This window comes from Microtus oregoni, unplaced genomic scaffold, assembly GCF_018167655.1.
Source record: "Microtus oregoni isolate MIOR12 unplaced genomic scaffold, Mior012 000138F_ref0000102, whole genome shotgun sequence".
Taxonomy (NCBI): Eukaryota; Metazoa; Chordata; class Mammalia; order Rodentia; family Cricetidae; genus Microtus; species Microtus oregoni.
In genome coordinates, this window is record NW_024544788.1 from 1,556,975 (window position 1) to 1,571,957 (window position 14,983).

Sequence of the window (14,983 nt, forward strand, 5' to 3'; positions counted from 1 at the left end):
CTGTGCCTTTTTATAGGTGAGTTGAGCCCATTGATATTAAGTGATATTAATGACCAGTGGTTGTTAACTCCGGTCACTTTTTTAGTAGTAGGGTTTGTGTGTTTCCCTTCTTTGAGTTGTGCTGGTGAAGGGTCTCTAGATGTCTGATTTATTGTGGTCATTGTTGGACTCCTTGGTTAGTGATTTTCCTTCTATTATTTTCTGTAAGGCTGGATTTGTGGCTACGTATTGTTTAAATTTGTTTTTATCCTGGAAAATTTTGTTTTCTCCAATTATAGTGAACGAAAGTTTGGCTGGATATAGTAGTCTGGGCTTGCATCCGTGGTCTCTTAGTTTTTGGAGTACATCTATCCAGGACCTTCTGGCTTTCATGGTTTCGATATACAAGTCAGGTGTAAGTCTGATACGTTTACCTTTATAAGTAACTTGGCCTTTTTCCTTTGCGGCTCTTAATATTCTTTCTTTCTTCTGTATATTTTGTGTTTTGATTATTATATGGCGAGGGGATGTTTTCTTTTGATCCAGCCTCTTTGGTGTTCTGTATGCTTCTTGAACCTTCATAGGTTCATCTGACTTCAGGTTGGGAAAGTTTTCTTCTATAATTTTATTAAGTATATTTTCTGGACCGTTGAGCTGTACTTCTTCTCCTTCTTCTACTCCAATTATTCTTAGGTTTGGTCTTTTTATTGTGTCCCATATTTCCTGAATGTTTTGTGATGAGAGTTTGTTGGACTTGCTGTTTTCTTTGATCAGAGCATTTATTTTCTCTATGTTATCCTCAGAATCTGAGATTCTTTCTTCTATCTCTTGTATTCTGCTGGTTATACTTGATTCTGTAGTCTCTATTCGTTTACCTAGATTTTCCATGTCCAGCCTGCCTTCTGTTTGTGTTTTCTTCTTTGCCTCCATTTCAGTTTTCAAGTCATGAACTGTTTCCATTATCTGCTTGATTGTTTTTCCTTGGTTTCCTAGGGTATCATTCACTGATTTACTCAATTCCTCGAACTTTCTGTTATACTTCTCATCCATTTCTATAAGGGCGTTTTTTATATGTTGTTTAAAGGTGTCAATCACTTTCATGAAGTCAGTTTTTTCTACTTCTTCTTGATTAAGCTGTTCATGTCCTCCTGTTGTGAGGTCACTGGCTTCTGGTGGTTTCGTGTTGTTTTTCAGATTGTTGGGAGAATTCCTGCATTGGCATCTGCCCATCTCTTCCTCCCAATACTCCCCTTAGGATCTTCTTTTACAGGATCAGGTCTTCTTGCCTACTGATGTACCTTCCCAGTGATGTCACTCCCCAGAGATGTTTCTCCACAATGATGTTTCACTTGGTGCCCAGATCGAAACTCTGCTGCTTGGTTAGCTCGCGAACAAAGGGCCCACCCTGCTCGCTGCGGGCATGCTATGGGAACAAAGGAGCTGCAGGCCACCCCTTTGTCCTCCCGGTTTGGGTTCGGTCCCAGCACCCTATCAGGCTGCTATGTGGCCAAAGAAGGGAGGGAGGGAGGGAGGGAGACAGGGGGTTGAGGGATCTGGATGTAAGCTGTATGGGATAGGAAGAGAGAGGATGTATGGGCAGTATAGCCCCTGTATGATGGCCAGGAAGTGTGTGTGGGCTGAGGTATGTTCCCAGCTGCCGCAGCACTCACTCACCACAATGATGTTTCACTTGGTGCCTAGATCGAAACTCTGTGCTGCTTGGTTAGCTCGCGAACCAAGGGCCCACCCTGCTCGCTGCGGGCAGGCTATGGGAACAAAGGACCTACCTGCCACCCCTTTGTCCTCCCGGTTCGGGTTCGGTCCCAGCGCCCCAGCAGGCTGAGCAGGGAGGCGCTTTGCAACCAAAAAAGGGAGGGAGGGAGGGAGACAGGGGGTGGGGGGATCTGGATGTAAGCTGTATGGGATAGGAAGAGAGAGGAGGTATGGACAGTATAGCCCCTGTAGGATGGCCAGGAAGTGTGGGCAGGCTGAGGTATGTTCCTAGCTGCCACAGCACTCACTCACCACAATGATATTTCACTCGGTGCCCAGATCGAAACTCCGCACTGCTTTGTTAGCTCGCGAACAGAGGGCCCACCCTCTACCCCCTCCAATCCTAAGAGAGGGCAAGGCACCCTGCCCTGTGGAAAGTCCAATGCCCTCCCTACAACATCTAGGTTGAGCAAGGTATACATCCAAAGAGAATAGAATCACAAAAAGCCAGTACCTGCAGTAGAGACAAATCCCAGTGCCACTGTCAATTGCCCCTCAGTCTGCCCCAACTGTCAACCACATTCAGAGGAACTAGTTTGATCCCATGCTTGTTCACACCCAGTCCAGTTGGAGTTAATGAGCTCCCATTAGCTCAGGCAAACTGTCTTAGTGAGTGAACCCATCATGGTTTTGATCACTATGCTCATACTCTCATTCCTTCCACTCTTTAACTGAACCTTGGGAGCTCATTCCAGTGTTCTCATGTGGGTTTCTGCCTCTGTTTCCATCTTTTGTTGGACAAAGGTTCTATGGTGATATTTACGATAATCATCAGTCTGACTACAGGGCAAGGCCAGTTCAGGCACCTTCACCTATGTTGGTTAGGGTCTTAGCTGGGGTCATCCTTGTGGAATCCTGGGAATTTTTCTAGAGCCTGATTTTTTGCTAACCTCATATGGCTCCCTCAATCAAGATATCTCTTTCCTTGTTCTCATATCTGTTCTTCCTCCCTCTCGATTACCCCATTTTCACAAGTTCTCCTCAACCCTTCCTTCTCCCCTTCCTTCTATCCCCTGCCCCCATGCTCCCAATTTCGTCAGGTGATCTTGTCTGTTTCCAATATCCAGGTGGGTCTATATATGTTTTTCTTTGGGTTCATCTTTTTTTTAGGTCCAAATTAAATTTTTATATATTAAAGTAGTAGAAATGTGTCACCTTTTTAATCTTTTTACAGAATTTTCTTTCTTTTATTTTTATTGAGAAAAGGAAAAAAAACAAGTTTCCGCTTCCTCCCAGCCTCCCATTTCCCTCCCACTCCTCCCACCCTTCTCTCCCTCCTCCCACCCTTCTCCCCTCCCCCTACTCCTCTCCCCCTCCCTCTCCAGTCCAAAAAGCAGTAAGGGTTCCCTGCCCTGTGGTAAGTCCAAGGTCCTCCCTCCTCCGTCCATATCTAGGAAGGTGAACATCCAAACTGGCTAGGCTCCCACAAAGCCAGCACATTAAGTAGGATCAAAACCCCGTGCCATCGTCCTTGGCTTCTCATCAGCCCTCATTGTTCACCATGTTCAGAGATTCCGGTTTTATCCCATGCTTTTTCAGTCACAGTCCAGCTGGCCTTGGTGAGCTCCTAATAGATCAGCTCCACTCTCTCAGTGGATGGGTGCACCCCTCGTGGTCCCGACTTCTTTGTTCATGTTCTCCCTCCTTCTGCTCCTCACTGGGACCTTGGGAGCTCAGTCCAGTGCTCCAGTGTGGGTCTCTGTTTCTATCTCCATCCATCACCAGATTAAGGTTCTATGGTGATATGCAAGTTATTCGTCAGTATTGCTATAGGATATGGTCATTTCAGGTTCCCTATCCTCATCTGCCCAAGGAACTAACTGGGGACATCGCCTTGGGCTCTGGGAGCCACTCTAGGTTCAAGTCTCTTGCCAACCTTAAGGTGGCTCCCTTAACTAAGAATTGTGCTTCCGTGCTCCCCTATCCAACCTTCATCTTATTATTTAGCTTCACTAGGATCATGAACTATAGGCTCAATGCCCTCTGTTTATGGCTAGTGTCCACATATGAATGAGTACGTACTATATTCATTCTGGGGGGGGGGGTCTAGGTTATCTCACTCAGGATAGTGTTTTCTAATTCCATCCATTTGCATGCAAAATTCAAGATGTCATTGGGTTTTTTGTTGTTGTTGTTTTGTTTTGTTTGTTTGTTTTTAAACTGCTGCATAGTACTCTAATGTGTTAATGAGCCACACTTTCTTTATCCATTTTTCGGGGCATCTAGGTTGTTTCCAGGTTCTAGCTATTACAAATAATGCTGATATGAACATAGCTGAACAAATGCTTTTGTAGTATGATTGAGCATCTTTTAGGTATATTCCCAAGAGTGATATTGCTGGATCCTGAGGTAGGTTGATTCCCAATTATCTGAGAAAAAACCCAGAATAGCCAAAATAATCCTATATAATAAAGGAACTTCAGGAGGCATTACCATCCCTGACATCAAGCTCTATTACAGAGATACAGTAATCAAAACAGCTTGGTATTGGCATAAAAACAGAGATGTTGATCAATGGAATCAAATTGAAGACCTGGATATTAAACCTTATTTTTCTTAAGCCAGAATGAATGCATATCCTCTCATGTCCTATGAAATCAAAAGCAAAACCTTTTCTCCAAAGTAACATGAATTTTACTTAAATTTTGAAGTCAAGGCATTTTCAAAATAAATATATTGGATTAGTCTAGCAGCATTTATAATCAAATTCTTTTAGCAGCTATTGCTCTTTCCTCAATGGACAACCATGCAGAGACAACACAATAACATACAGTATCCAGATTCTCTGTGTATTTTCCATCTTTACATGGCATTTTTAAAACTATAGTTCTTTTATTTTTATTTTTTGGTTTTTTTAATACAGGGTTTCTCTGTGTTTCTTTGGCTATTCAGGAACTCACTCTATAGACCAGACTGGCCTTGAACTCATAGAAATCTGCCTGTCTCTGCCTCCCAAGATGTGGAATTAAAGGCATGTACCACCACACCTGACTATATTTCTTTTTAAGGACTTTATCATTTTTCTTTTCTCTCCCAATCCTACGTATATTTTTAAACAAACAGTAAACCATCTAGAGGTTTTTGTTTGTCTGAATCTATCTTTATTGTGTCTCTTTATCTTTTTTTGACCACACCAGCCTTTAGTTTGCTAATTGATATGGCTAGGATTAAAGCTGCTGCTTTGGAGACTGGAATTTCCCCACTCCTTTGTTTCCTGGGAGTCTAGCTTCTATTGGTGAAGGTATTGGTGGGAGTAGCATTTATTGTCTCAACTCTGTAGTTTCAAGGTCCATGCCATCACCAAGAAGCATGCTGCTGGCTGCTTATTAACACCATTTATATGTTTGGGGGCAGGCCTCTTAAAAGTGTTGCCATGCAGGGTTTTTTTTGGTGCTAACACTGAGTCAAGAAGCTGCTCTTGAAGAATCCATGCCTCTGCTTGCCACCAACAAACAGAGCCTACTGGAGTAAAGAAGGTTACCACGAAGCTTCACTCAATTCTGTTCTTATATATCCAGAATCCCTTTTTTAAGCTCTCAGGCTTTACATAAAAATCATTGCCAAACGTTTTGGTGTCATTTGTACATGGAAGTTTCTGTCCCACTTGGCTCCTCAGCCATTTAGTCCCAAAGAAACTCACAGAGCCTTACCACATTTATAAACTGTTTGGCCTATTATCTCAGGTTTATTATTCACTAGTTCTTACAACTTAAAATAACCCATAATTCTTGTCTCTATTAGCCACGTGGCTTTGTACTTTTTCTCAGTGAAGCATTCTTATCTTACTTCCCCTGCATCTGGTTGACAACTGACTTTGCCTTTTCTCTTCCCAGAATTCTCTTAGTCTGGTTGTCCTGTCTATACTTTTTGCCTGGCTACTGACCAGTCAGCATTTATTAAACCAATAGGAATGACAAATGTTTACAGTGTACAAGATCATTTCCCACAGCAGGGAAACGCTGTCTCAAGAAACAAGAAAACAAACAAACAATTATCTGGTTTGTTTAAATTTTTTATACTAGAAAATGCAGACAGTGTTTTCACAAAAGTAACTGTATAGAGATTTCAAATACAATAAATGAAGGTGGTTGCATGGCTTTCTAATAACAGATATGTGAAGACTGATAAACAATGTTACCCGGAAATGGCATATAAAATGCTCTTCAAGGGCCAACGAGGTGTCTTTACAGAGGAGACATGCAAGGTGGAGACAGACTAGCCATAACTTTTTCAGAGATGAGAACATACCATTCCAACATTTAGAAATGGGGTCCGATGTGATCAAATAACCTGCATTTTATGGTTGCATTATAGATGAACAGGCCTCATATCTCTAGGGAAGGTGAAATGGAAGGTAGCAGCCCTCAGATTCTGGAAAAACATGGTATTTATCAAAGTGCCTTACCATCTGCACTACAGTTAAAAGGCAAGTTCTGTATTTCCAGTCATAGACAATCACAAATGACATAGCCCTATATTCATACAAATGGCCACAGAATGAGCATAAAATATGTGCCAAACACCTGTGAATATGCCAATTGTGCAAATAAGCATAAGAAGCCTCACCAAAAAAGCTAGAATCTGGGTCACACAGATATTCAGCATGTAAAAAGGATGATTCTCAGGCAACTATGTATGATGACCAGTTAGACACAGCAACAAGAAGCATTAACTTAGAAAACAAAACACACAAGTTAAAAGAAATCTGAAGTGTCTGATTACTGCAGAGATCTACTTCCACCTATAATACTAAAATGGACGAAATTTCCAAGGGGCCGAACATTAAAATCAAAAGTAAAAAACTATGATGTGGAGACATGAGTATATTAGAATCTAAGAAATCCTGAGGTTAAATGTGACTTATGGACACTGTTATTGAAACCAACTTGGAGGAACTCAAAGCTGCATTTGATGCATTTACATAGGCAAATGCTAAAAATAAATCATTCAGTTGAAAACATAAAGAATATAGCTGTGATACTAAATGCAAGCTCATTTGCATTGAGCAAAGATATTGAACTATAGGAACAGTGAGATGGCTCAACAGAACCCGAAAATCCTACATATGCACACGTACACATGTACACACACACAGCTACACCCACATGTCGCATGGGCATACAGGTACACAAACATGCCCAAACACAAATAATGAGCCTTAAAAAAACAGCTACAGAGTTGTTTCCTGCTCTCAGGAATCCTGAAGTGGGTGGAGTGAGAAAGACTGGGCCTGCTCTGAGTTATTCCATGTAGTACAAAACTCCAGGTATCAGGCTGTGCCTATCTTTGAATTACTTTAATTTAAAAGCAACAGTTAGACCTGAGTTGCTCCTTTTAGAAGATAACTGCAGACACAATGACCCTACTTTGTACTTACATGAGTAAACAGCTACTATCTGTCAGCACACTGGGAGGCACACATTGATAAAAAATGAATATAACACCTGTAAATATACAAATCTCATAAGCACATGAGCTCATCTGGTACACCAGATTGAACCCTCTCACCTGGGACTATACATGAAGGGTAACCTTAAGACTGAGATGCTATAGGCTCATGGAACTATCACCTCATCCCAAGTGCCATTCAGAAAAATTGCCACAGGCAACATCCTTTGCCTCTGTCGCTAAGCTTCAGGTCCACAGCAGGACCTACCTGTGGGACACAATCCTCTTGAAACTGACACTCAAAAATTCCTGCTAAGAAGTCCTGCATTTAAACTCTGAACTTTGACTAACTCTGGAGCAGAAGTTAGCAGAACGGAGCAGGTTCCCTACAGAGACTTTCTGCCTCTGTTTTTATGACAGCCTCTCTGAACTCTGCAGCCCCTTTAACCTTTTCTTAGGAATTCTTTTCTTAGCCATTCTACTACACACATGCACACAGAATCGTTACAGCATGATATGTAATGTGAAAACTGTGACTTTGAAGTTCATATGGTAATTGAGATTGGAATAAAAGAACCTGTAATTGTGGCCACTTTTGTTACATCAAAACAGGAATATTTACTGATTTGCAGCCAACAAATCTGACCTATCTTGTGTATTAACTGTGGTTCAGTAAATTCAGACATGTTGAGGATGCACAAATTTCTCCACCACTGTAACTGACACAGTGCTCTCACAACACTGAAAAGTCAGTGTAAGTCTATCAGGGGTAACTGCCAAAGCAGAGAGCACTTCAGTGCAATCCGGGGAACGGTGGGAGTACTCCCCTGAACTGCTATCTTTGACAGTTACCAAACTATGTGTCCTCCACTACTGACTCGAGTCCAGCCTCCACCCCAAAAGCTTCACTACACTCAACTGATGGGGAACCTCTGTCAGCCAATAATCTTTAAGAGGCTGGATCAGGTTATGACATAACCTTTTCATTACCCAGAGAAAACCGCCAACCTGTCCTGGGCGCTCTCTCTCTCTCTCTCTCTCTCTCTCTCTCTCTCTCTCTCTCTCATTCCCACACTACAAAGCTGAGGTTGGACTTCTTACTCCTGTTTCATGAGCAAGAATAATAATAACAAAAATATAATTAAAATATTTTGGAGTTAGCCTGGGACTCTTTGACCTGTGTCCTCACCCCATCAACAATCAACCTCTCCAAAGGAAGCCTTGAAACAGCATACCACTCATGCTATCCGGAGCTTCCTATGGATGACTGTGTGGGAATGGAAACATCTCAATCTTCCCTCTTTCTTCAATTCCTTTCTGGCATACTGGCCTTGCTTCCATATATCTCTAGACTAGAAATACTCCATGCTGACCCAGTCCACCTCCCTCACAAAAAGCTTCCATTACTATGGGTTTTAGACACCATATAGAAGGGGAAATGGTACAAAGTTGGGCCTAACTTGGGGCCTCGCACAGCATCTCCATGGACATGCTGGAATAGGGCCCCATATTACTGTGTGGTAAGGAAACTTCCAACTTCTTTTCCAAGTTGTTGCCCTCAAGAATGGATATACCAACACCACCCGAATACCAAAGTAACTCTTGAACAGAAAGCCTCCCTTATTCTTCTGACACAATACAAAATGGAAGGAAACAAAAATTGGGAGTAATGATTTGGTCTAAAGTCTACCTGTGTCTCTTCTGGGGCAACCTGGACTACCCCTATTTCTATGTGTGAGCGGGACCCTCCCATTCCTCCTTCTAAGTCTTCTTAGTAAAGACTAAGACTCCTCCACTGCTTGTGCAAGTCCAGCTCCTCACTAAAAGCCTTGACATGATACTCAAGCAATGACAGAAGTCCCAGAGTCTTGGATCTTTGGTTCACTACTACTAGGGCAGATGGAATGAGAGCTTCCTGTGTCTATGGATACATAGAACTCAGTTTCATATTTCTCAATGCTGAGACAAGTCTCTTCTTTGGAAAAGCCTCATGAGATTGAAACTAGAGAAATAAACAGTACATTTCTTGCAACAAGTGCCTCCCAGTGCCAGCAGCTACCGGTGTCCAGACCAGAACCACTCTCTTCATAGAGAAACCCCTCATCTTTCCCTCAATATTTTCCCAATCCTTTCTCGGGACTTTTCCTTACTCCTAACACTAACACAGGCTGTGATTCCCTCTTCAGTGATCCCAGTCACTTCACAAAATGCCTCTGTTCCATAGGACTCTCCACATGGCAATTGGAAAACAAACGATAGGCGATATATCCTGGGGTGTAAAGAATTCTGTCTTGGAAATATGCTAGTACACTGTATTTCTCTGGGTGAAAGGACACTTTTTGCTCTTCCTTCAGAGTTATTTCCCCAGATACAAGTCTGCCACTGATCCATTCTATATCCAAGGCTATCCACCTCAAAACAAACATCACCCCTTAACATAGAAGACAAGGCACAAGCGGGAAACTCTATAACTTCCCATCTGCTATTGCAGAGTCAGGAGGAATTGTGGTACCTATTTCTGTATAGGAAAGTTACCATTGCTCCACATGGAATTTCTCCTGCTATTTTCCAAGGATAAGACTCCTCATCTCCTACCTATCTTATTCTAGTTGGTTCACAAAAGCCTCCTCTCTCTCAAACTCTGCACAACGAACTTATGAAATAGTGAGAGCTATGATTCTGCCTGGAACCTACTGGGGAGAACACACTGGAGTGGCTATACTACCAGCCATATGGTCGTGTGCAGAGGGAGAGATTCCAATCATCCTCCGTTGAACTCCTGCTTATGTTTTCCAAGACTGAGACTGCTTCTTTGATGACAGGAACTGAAAGTCTTAGTTCCCTAAGATAAAGCTTAGCAAATTACAGAGATGGGGTACCAGGTTTGGAGCTTCAAAGAAAAAAAATTGCCCAGAAAGAATGGTTTATCTGCAATGGTATGGTCTCTCAATCATGAGTTCCTTCTATTGATGTTTATCTAGGCTAAGGGGACTTTTATCTGTTGATCTGAAACCGCATCCCTCACAATATTCAGATAGAAGTCTGAGTAAATCAAATCTGGCACAGTGAAACTTCTAGGGCCTGGCAACCAGAACTTGTATTTCAGGTATGGTATTTCTTCTCATGTGAGACGATGCTTTACTCTTCCTTCTATTTACTTACACGATGCCTAAGAGTCACCCTTCTGCCAGCAAAAGCTCAGCCTTCTCATATGAAATGTCACCTCATTAAGACCCCCAACATGAAAGGCAGGATATACAATATTCAAGTCTCTTCTTGAATCCTTAAAAGAATGCCTGTTAGGAAAAAGCATAGCTAGGAATTTTCCCTTTCTGTGTGGCATAGAAACAATCTCAGTTTATAACCCTGGCTTTGTTCCTGGCACTTCCTGAACTTTCTCTTCCTAGACCTGAAAACAATGGATTCTTGGATGATCAGTGTATCCAACTTATATTATTTATAAGAGCATATGTAAGGGTTTACCTACAAGAATGTGGACAACTTAGGGAACACTATAACATTAAAGAAAAATCTGCCCTTAGACAACAACTACCCAATTCTATATCTTTGAAGAGGAGACGGCCCTACACACTCTCTTGAATCACTTACAAATTATGTCATGATGTATTTGTGAGCCCCTTCCACTTTGTCATGGAATGTTACTGGATCCAATCTTTTGAGAACCTCATCCCCTTCATTCTAATGGCTCTGATTTCAAGACAGAGGTTAAGGGTCACATCTTGCTAGAAGGACAGGGGTCTGCAAAATTCTATCCTTTCACAGACAGGGAAAGGAGTAATTGGGGGGCTAAGAGCATGGAAAACATGCAGTCCTTTAAATAGATGCATTCTGGTACACTAAAAATAGAATCTGCTAATTTCACCCTTCTGGTTTTTAGTCTTCTGTTTATCTTCCTGTTTCCTGAACCAACATGGCCATAAAATACTGGCAAGGCTAGAAATTGATACATTCAAGCTGCATGCGTTATCAGATGAAGCAGTATAAAGGGGATGGCTCTAAGGACAAAGAAGAATTTCCAAGGAATGTATACAGATGTTTATATATTTAGTATAAAGTTCTTATCTAAGTTGATACATAACTGTGTTTAATAATCCACTTTCTTCCCCTCTCAGCCCAGGTGCTTTATGCACCATTCTCTGTGCTTCCATGAACCTCATGAGTTCTCTTCTCAGCATGCTTTTCATCTCTGAGCTGTCACTGAGAATTTACCTGTTCATCTATTCCATTTAACTATGGGGTTTGTGGATGCAAAGGCCATGCTGTGTCTCCCATGATAGCCACAGTTTCTGCAAGGTACTCACAGCATAGTGTGCACTGTCAATATTTGGCCGCTAAATCACTTGACATCTTGTTGCCTTTGAATTGTTAAATAAATGACATAATTATTTTAACCATATTTTTCTGAATTCAAAGGTCACATAAAACATAATGATTTCAGTGTTATAAACACAGAAAGTAATTATGGCAACCTCTTCCATCAAGTCATATAATATTTTTACTAGGAATAATTAGCATCAACTATTATCTGACCCAGGAATCCCATTTTTCACTATAATTATCTAGAAGTACGTAGGGAAATAACTTTACAAACCCAGTAAAGCTGTGGGATGAAGAGCATATGAGAGAAAACTGTTGATAGCCTGAAGGAAATAAAAACCCTTACATTTAGTTTTCTTGTTTCCCATAAATTACTTTAGTAGTAAAATTTTTAAGAATGTGAGTAGAAAATAGAACTCTAAATCTCAAAGACTGATAGGGTATATTTCTATTCAGGACTTAATAGAAACATAGACATGACCACATAGCCTAGATGCCCACATGACTTCAGTATTGCACAGCTGAGTAGCTGGAAACAAATTCTCTTGATAGTCTAGCATTTCCAACACCAGATTATACAACCACAGATTTACAGTACATGAAAGGGCTTGAAAATTCATCTTGTCTTGTCACCTGTCCCACCGTTGACGTGCTATATCTTATAAAATTCTTCATAGAACGTACAAGGTTTCCCCATGAAGCTATTTACTCTGTTTTATTTCTGTCATGGGACCACAATGAGTTTATCAAACAACTGTCTGTAAATCCTTTATTTTTAATATTAAAAATAGTATATATATATATATATATATATGTGTCACTGATGTAAAGGCACTCAGAGAGGCCAAAAGAGGCTCTTGAGACCCCTGAAGCTGGAGATAAGGACAGTTGTGAAAGGTCTGTTTTACAGACTAGGGAGCAATTCCAGATCCTCTGGTAGGGGAGTGGGTGCTCTTAACTGCTAAGATATCTCTCCAGCCCCCACATCTTCTTTATTGGTTTACTTGTGAGGTAATATACACACACATGCACACACACACACACACAAACACACACACACACACACACACACACACACACACACACACACACAAAGCATACATGCAGAAACCGGAACACAACCTGTTAAAGTGGGTCCTCTGTCTCTACGACGTGAATCCCAGGGATCAAATTCAGATCAACAGTCTTGATAACAAGTGCCTCTATCCACTGAACCATCTCTCAAGCCCCAACCCTTGATTTGTGACTTTCACAAATAAGCTGCCACATTATTCTCAAATTTTTCTCAACCAAAATAAATATCAGAATCTTTTAAGGTTTTCTTAAAAAATCAGTCTCTAAATCTTTGCTCTCCATTATATTAGTCACTTGCCTCATGCAATTATTTATATTAAAAGCAAATATTCTCCTCTTTGGTTAAACTAGCATAACTTGATGTGCCAATAGCCTCTGGTAGTGAACACTTAATTATTGCAAAAATGTGCTATTGGCCAATGCTGGTCTAGACCTTTCTTCACTCTGGTCTTTCCCTGTATAAACAATGTTTTCCTTTGAAATTTTATTAGAGATGATAATGTCTATTTCAAGCAGAGAAGTTAAAGCACTCGCTCCCAAGGCTTCATATAAGAAGCCAGGTGTCCTGTGCAATACAATCATCTAGAAATTCGATTCCTGATTATAGGCCTGAGATGCTTGTTTTGCAGTGTTGTCGCAGAGTCCAAAACCACAGATTCTACAGTCTGAAATATTCTAAAAACTTTGAGATACATATCACATATTACTATGATATTCATTCTCTCCTAATCTTTCCCTTCTTGTCTCCCCCTTCTTTTATTAGACAGTAATTTACTAAAATGTTTTTTTTTCCTTGAATACAGGCAGATTCTATCCTGACATTAAACACACAGTTTAATATTTTTGAAAAGGCTGCAGCATCAGACTCTGGGAACAAACAGACATGTAAACTTCTTTGTTTTCTAGTCCAGTAGCCTGCATCTACAAACCACAGCTACATCACCACATCCCCTGATATGGATCCAGGTACTAGCCTTGATACTACACTGGGGTCTCTTGCTGTCCCGCAGTGCTCTAGACCTCTGGGGACTCATGTCAACCCAGAATGTTCTACATCAGTATATGTGCCCTGGATGGTCACACAATCTACTCAGCATGCACAGCACTTGCAGCCCTCATTCAATGCCTAGCACATCTCCCCTCTTTATGCTTCAGGGTTCCATCAGACGCAACCCGTAGAAGACAGAGTCAGAGAAGGAAATTCAGTTTGGCAAGAACAAAGCATTAAACAATCACTCGGCCCTTTTAAAAGCAGAGCCACCATTTGAAATTCTCCTGTTGAGAATTCTCTGTTCAGTTCACTACCCCATTTTTTAATTGGGTTATTTAGAATTTTTTTTAATTTATTTATTATGTATACACATGCCAGAAGAGGGCACCAGATCTTATTATAGATGGTTGTGAGCCACCATGTGGTTGCTGGGAATTGAACTCAGGACCTCTGGAAGAACAGTCAGTACTCTTAACCTCTGAGCCATCTCTCCAGCCCCGGGTTATTTAGAATTTTAATGTCTAGTTTCTTGAGTTCTTTATATATTTTGTCTGATGTGGGGTTGGTAAAGATCTTCTCCCATTCAGCAGGCTGCCTTTTTGTCTTAATGACTGTGTCCTTTGCTTTATAGAAGCATCTCAGTTTCAGGAGGTCCCATTTATTCATTGTTGCTCTTATTGTCTGTGCTACTGGGGTTATATGTAGGAAGTGGTCTCCCATGCCCATGTATTGCAGGCTACTTCCCATTTTCTCTTTTATCAGGTTCAGTGTGGTCAGATGGCTTTTTGGGATCCTATTCTATTTGGATGCATACCTTCCTAAGCCTGGATGTAGCTGGAGGACCTTGGACTTCCCACAGGGCAGGGTACCTTGCCCTCTTCTAGGACTGGAGGGAGAGGGGATGAGGATTGTGGGGGAGCGGGAGGGAAGTGGGAGGAGGGGAGGAAGTGGAAATTTTGATTGTTATTATTTATAAAGTAATAAAAAAATTTTTAAAAAAACAGAGCCACACCCCCCACTGGAAATCTGGCCTGGTCACAGGAGATGGCCAATTCAGGCTACCTAATCACTATTGTTAGGAGTCTTAGCTGATGGTATCCTTGTAGATTCTGGGAGTTTCCCTTGCGCCATGTTTCTATCTGACCCCTAAATGCCCCCCCCACCCATATCAAGACATCTCTTTCAGTACTCTTCGTCTCCACCCACATGCAAATCTCATCCTCATGTGCCCATCCTCACCTGTCCCTGGTCCACTCAGGAGACCTCTTCTATTTCCCCTTCCCAGAGAGATCCATATATGCCCCCTTGGGCCCTCCTTGTTATCTAGCCTCTCTGGTGCTATGGGTTATAGCATGGTTACCTTTTACTTTACAGCACATATTCACTCATAAATTAGTACATACCATGTTTGTCTTTCTAGGTCTGGGTTAGCTCACGCAG